Source organism: Belonocnema kinseyi, chromosome 1, assembly GCF_010883055.1.
Source record: "Belonocnema kinseyi isolate 2016_QV_RU_SX_M_011 chromosome 1, B_treatae_v1, whole genome shotgun sequence".
In the NCBI taxonomy this organism is placed as follows: Eukaryota; Metazoa; Arthropoda; class Insecta; order Hymenoptera; family Cynipidae; genus Belonocnema; species Belonocnema kinseyi.
Genome location: NC_046657.1, coordinates 75836843 through 75843720, shown reverse-complemented (window position 1 = coordinate 75843720; position 6878 = coordinate 75836843).

Sequence of the window (6878 nt, the reverse complement as noted above, 5' to 3'; positions counted from 1 at the left end):
CTGACTACGACTGTGTGCGGCGTGCTACATGCTGATGCTGCTGTTCGCGAGAATGGAGGCTGCTGCGTTGCTTTTAAGCCTCGTAAGAGCATGTTTGATAAATCACCTCCGAAAATATTTATAAATCAAATAAAAATGCAACGGCTTTAGGCGACGAGATTGAAAACGTTTTCTCTGACTGAAGACTGATTACCGATGACGCTTCAGACAATGATATACCTGAGAACGTTTTCCCTAACTGAAGAGTAAAGACTGATGATGCTAGTCAGTCAAATTAAGTTATAAGTTTAAGTTTCATTTACTCGTTTTAAACTGTTGAGTTTATGAGTTTTATTATTTAATTTATGAGATTTATGTGCAAGAATTATGTATAGTTGTTACAGTACATCCTCAATTTATTTTAAATCTTTAGATGTCAATTGATTGTCGTCCATAAAATACGTAATACTATTTGCTACTCGTATCTCGCTTTGATTCATTGAATTGAGGAAGACACCAAAGAAATATTATATATATATATGATTTAACTATAAAAGAAATAAAACTGTTTTAAGAATAGCTGGAAAAATATACTATTTTGTTCAGTACAGCAGTATCTTATTTTAATTCTTAAGGTTTCTTGATAAATTCTTTTGTCTGTCTCTTTTGAAAAAAGTACTGTTAATTTTAGTTATAAATTAGGTATTTCAGGTTGAGTGTGGGAAATCCAATATGTCTCCACGCCGTGGGCCAATCAATAATATAAATTGTAGAGGACGAAACTTAATTTTTTTAATAACATAGAAAATAATTATTCTTTAACATAAGTGTATTTGGACATTATTATTTATTTCCCAAAAGCTATTCAATTTAATAATAAAATCGAATTAAAAAAATGGTAACGATTTTATTATTTAATTAAATAACTTTTTAAAAGTAAAAAATAATATCCAAATACACTAATGGTAAAAAATCTTTTTTGTCAAAGTCATTGAAAAATTAAGTTTCGTCGCCTGCAATTAGTATTATTGCTTGGCTCTCAGTGTGTAGACATCTTGCCAGCTGACGTCACAACATGAAATACCTAATGGAATTCATAGCGCCCGGATTGCGGACCGGTCAAGGTCGTACATACAGGTCCGGAAACTCCGCTAGCTACGGCCATCAGAAATGGTACAGGGAATAGAAAGAGAGGACAAATCGAGAAAGTCGCCTGTCCTTTTCTACGGGTGCGATTGGTGATTGGTGGATTGATCCTTTCCTAATGAAAGCAGATGGAAGATGAGTGGAGCCAATCGTCACCCTTAGAAAAGGACATATCGACTTTTTCGATTTGTCCTCTCTTTTTATTCCCTGTACCACTTCTGATGGCCGTAGCTAACGGTCCAGGAATATATGTCGATGGCACGACCGTGGGACCGGCGCAGCTGGCGCAGTAGCGTTCATATAAATTTTTAGGTCAGGTTAGGTTATATAATAGATTAATATAATCTAAAAATGTATACAAACTCTACTGCGCAAACTCCAAAAATTCGCGATCTGCAGCACTCGTTTACAAAAAAAGGTATTTTGTAATTATTTATAAATTGTAATAAGTATAATACAGTGTTATTATACAGATAGAAAAGACTTTTTTTAGTTTTATAATAGCAATATGTATTTTACACTCAGTTTTTAAAAACTCCGCATTTTGAAAAAAAAATCCGCATTTTGGAGTCTGCGCCTCCGCAAATCGGTAACACGGGTCTGGCAACACTGATAGTACAGCACCGATAGCCGGTTACCGTGTCCAGCTCATCACTCATGTAGTGGACCGGTTTACACCACCCCCTCCTCTGCACTGGCTAGTCACCGTCTGAACGGTACCAGTTAACAAATTTATGAAGGAAATTTTTTCTCTGTACAAAGACGCAGCCATTTGACATATTACATATGTCAAACAACTATGTACATCAGATAAATTTTATCTTTCGGCACATAAATTTTATCTTTCGCCAGATAAACGTCCTGCAGCGTTTTTATATAATTGCAGGATGCAATTTATTCCTGGGGTTTACTGTGCTTGTTTCGTCCGTCCATCTCCTTTCACTTATACGAAAAGTTTTTTAACTACACTACATTCCTTGAGAATTCTCTAATTACTGACTCTTTCAATTAGCGCCGTACAGCATACAACCTGCGGCAATTGCATGCCAACCATATTCACTCTACTCCTATCCTTTTCTTAGTAGGTCCAGGTTTGGTTACCGTAAAGCACATTGATATATATATATTCCAATTGGCAACGAGTCAGGCGGCCCTCACCGTTTATGTTTCTACCTCCCCCCCCCCCCCCCCCGCCAGAAATAAGTCTGAGGCCATCTGAAGGCAACCTGCGACACTGGTAGAAATTCCCGTTATAATATACCCTGTTTAAGGTTCACTATCTTTATGCTAGTATCCAGTCTGTTTAACATTCTTTGCAAGCCCTGAACTAATTCCTAATTATTCCTCCTTTTTTCAGGCCACATGTAAATTCCACAATATTTCTCACTATATAAGTGACGAATTGTATTGCCAAACTCGTTGGTTATCTTTTCTCCCTTTTAATCAAATTATTTGCATACGGAAAAATCTTTAGGAATAACAGCGCAAAAATTGACGGAGTAAATAAAAAATTGTTATTATATTTTTAGTGAAACCAAAGAGAGTAAAATATTCTAACCAATTACGTAGCCAAAATCTGTCAAACTAAATGCAAAGAAGTCATCAGTTAATCGGATTCGATAAACTGAGGCTTAATGTAAAACGTATTTTGTCTAGTTATTTGTATTCATAAATTAAGTTAATCGAATTTCGAGTAGAATTCCTGAGTTAGAATCGACGTCCTGGTAGACGCTATATCTGACCATTGAATCTTCTTTTAGGCACCTTTCGTTTTACAACCCTTCTTAGACTTACTAGAATTTTTTTGTATATATCTAAATCTTTGATTAAGATCGCGAATATCGTTTGACTTGAACAAAATTATTTTATTTACATCGTCAATATCAATACCTTCGTTACGTCTCATCGCTCTTCTTTCTTCGCTACTGAAACCTCTCATGCACATTGTAGCTTCTAATCTTTGGAATAAGTTCAAGTAACAGTGCCCCTTTCATAACATCTGAAGAATATTTGTAGTCTTGATAGCCGCCGAATAACTTGGGAGATACATGTAGCAATTGTCTGACATAAATAAATTTATGTATGTTGCCCCAGTCGCAAATCTGGTCCGTCTCCACTAATTACCGATGCGCTGTCACAGCTCTTTGTCTTTCTCATCATTTAGAGACAATCAAGTTCACCATTGGATGCTGCTTGTTTATCGCGATTGTCGTCTAGGTTCTCGTCTTACTCGTTACCTTTGCCGCCTTCGTCGGATTCGCTGCCATCTTGCCATCCTGCCAACAGACTCTCTTTTAACTCCACCTTATTTCCTGTCGTTTGCAGGAGCAAGTTTTGTAAGTTGAATTCCAGTCCTTTCACATTTACGGAATTAATATACATGCTGACTATCAAGTTGTTATGGTCGTCAATCTATTCAACTGAGTCATCTGCTCCTCTAATATTGTTAATTTTTCTTAAACATTTCACTGCACTTCATATTTTCTCAACGATCTTTCGATTGTTCTCTTTTATCTCGCGCAAACGTAAAATTGCAGAGATAAATTAGGGAAATCGGAGTTTAGGTAGAATACTAAATACAATTTGTTTAAAAGTACTGTAATGCGGTAAAATTCTACCCGCCAACTTCCTCTCGACCGCTCACACAAGAATCAAAAATTAAAAAAAAAACCTGGATAATTGTTAAAACACCGATTTGAATGCTCTGAGCGATGCTGACTGGGTCACATTTAACTATTTAAGAATTTTATTCTGGCACAAGAATTTCACGTTTGTTTAGGCAGTAACCTGCCGTATTAGATCGGAACATCCATCTTGTACGACAATTTACCTCGCTAGGGGTCATCGACTTATCCCGCTCTCTGGGTGACGTCACGTGATGCATTAGCTGTTTTGGCGGGCTCACGAAAAGGATATTCTACGGATAAACGACCGACCATGAGAGGAAATACTACGTATACTATTAATTCTTTCCACAACTATTTGAATTTTAAATTATATTGAAATATGTTATAAGTCAAGGGCTTGAAAGATCGAAAAGTGCGGCAGATTGGTCAGTTCCGATCTCCGCGCACGCGCAGGGCTCCCCAAGCAAACAGTGGGACCTACCAAGAAGGTGCTCGAGTGACTGACCGGGATTCTGTTGTGACTGTTTGAGGAGGAAAGTCGTTTTTTTTTACTTTTACGTCTGAAAAATGTTTAACTTATCCCTCTTTGACTTAGAAGAGACAATAAGTATCATCTCCGGAGTACCCTTGGTAAGTCCCATTAAACACGACTTCGAGTACTAATTGGTTTATTGTTTGGCGCGATGGGAAGAATTTTGGTCAATTTTGCTAATTCTCGCTTATACCATTGAAAATGGGGAAAAATCGTATTGTCTGGGTCAAGCAGTCACTCAGGGTCGAAAATCACCTTGTTCAATGTCAACTTTTTATTTAAACTTTGTCTTTTATTATTTAGTTATTGTTTATTTCTGTTGTCGTTGACCATTTTAGTTATGTTTTATTAAAGGGCCAATACTAATTTAGAGAAAATTGTTGATTATGTTATTTATACGAAATTCTAGAACCCTTATTTGATATAAGATGGCGGATTCAACCGCCAAGGCGTGGCTTCTTAGTTTAAACGCCTCGTGATGAAGCTGCTCCGGAAAGGTTTGCGGTTCCTAATCCGCCTGAGATAAATATTTTTCTTCATTTGACGTTTGAGCCTTTTACCGTAGGAGTACCTCGTTACAGTGCCGAAATAGATATGGCAATATAATAATAAGAAGCCACAAGACAAACGACAGAGCCACAGTTGATTTTTTTTTATTTACACAAACAGTGCATAATTTAACGCCAAAATGGAAAAGTGATTTCTGGCGGACTTTTGCCGTGGAGCGATTTAGTAATGGTTGGGTTTACGACAAATTGTCCCTGTGCAGTATTGTAATGTAAGTGGTAGCCCTCCCTAAGTGCCCAATATAAGCGAATTCGATTTATTCTAATCGAATCCACTACATCTCAATTCATTCCACTCAAATTGATTTAAAACCCATATAATTCATTCCAATTCAATCCAATCCAGTCCAGTTCATTTCACTGCAATCCACTCCAATTCAATTGAATTCATTCTAATTAATTTCAGTTCAATCCAATTCACTAGAATCTAATCCAACACACTTTAATGCAATCCACTCCATTTCATTCCAATCCAGTACAATTCTCAATGTGAAGGACGAATCAAACATTATTTTTTATCACATACTTATATATTTTTAATTAACGAAAGTACATATTTTTTGTTCATATTTATTTTTGTTGGATAGAAATTTGTTGCTAAATCGAATGGAAACAACCCCGTTTTTGTATCTTTTATAGTTTTCAACAAATAAGCCTCGGAATAGAAAATAAAAATTGCCACTTCAGTTTGCCACAGCGAAAGAGCGAATCGAAATGGCGCGGGCACTGGTGGTTTTATTATTTGCTTTATTATTTCATTTGGAAATAGATAATAATCTTACAAAGTAAATGCTACATACATTAACATTTAAAACAGAAATATAGTGATTATTTATTTAGATCGTCTTTTATATTTAATTTTATTGTATTATTTTAATGTATCTTGAAGAAAAATTTAAAAAAAAAGTTATAATTGACTATAGGAAATGAAAGAAATATAACAAAAAAATAGGGGCTGGTGCTCGAACAAAAAAAGTCTAAGAAGTCTTATTGCAAAATAAAATGGTACATATCATAAACATATTATTGAGGAGAACACGTTCTTGAGCGAAAGTCAATTCCGACCAACAAAGCAAGGCTGGTACAATCAATAAGCGTGCGTCCGGTACCACAGACAACCCGGCCTGGGTGGGCAAAACTTCAGCCCGGATGCAGGTTCGGGGACTTTGGGATATGAGGGGTAAGTTTTGATACAGATGCGGTAACCCCGGTGTCACCTTGCGATATTTCCCTAGATGTGAGACAAATATGAGTAGGAATCGCTAGGGCAGAGTAGCGTCCTTTTTTAATATGACGCTTATTCAATTAAAATTCTGTCTTCAAGGAAATGTGGATGAATGAACCAGGAGACACCCCCTTCTTATAGACCCTCGATCAAGAAGTCCTGCTAATTAATTAAAGAGATCGGGTATCGGTATCGCCATCAATTTATAAAGTGCATTGTTCCCACGCTAACTCCACCTATTAACTGATAGCGTGCGCAATCCATCATATGATCGAATGATTTCGTGAATTATCCATTAGCTCTACCTAGCTGCCCACTTTTGAGTTAGGATCGTATCAATATAACAAATCGTCCATAGCTTTATTCTTCTTCATTATTCATAATGTGTCCCCTAAGGGTTTACATGACTTCCATTCCTTACAATCTTTCCGTTTACATCTATATATTTTTTACAATCTTATCCTTTCTATATATACAATTATTTACAACTATTTACATAAAGTCTTATATCTAGTTCCTTATTTCTATTTCCTGCGATAGCGCAATTTAGGACTTATCAGTAAGCGAGTGAGCGAGCGAACGAAAGCGAGCGTGTAAGCGAGAGAGAGAGTATGAGAACGCAAACGCATTTTAGTCTACTTATCTTCTACTTTACCATTACTTACAATTTTCACGCTTCTAATCTAAGCCACTTCCGTTTTCTTTTTCTTTCACTTTCTTTATACCCCCATTTACCTTTTTCATGTGCATTCTTTCATTCTCCCTCATTCGCTCCCCTAGCACCCTCTAACTCCTTCATCCAT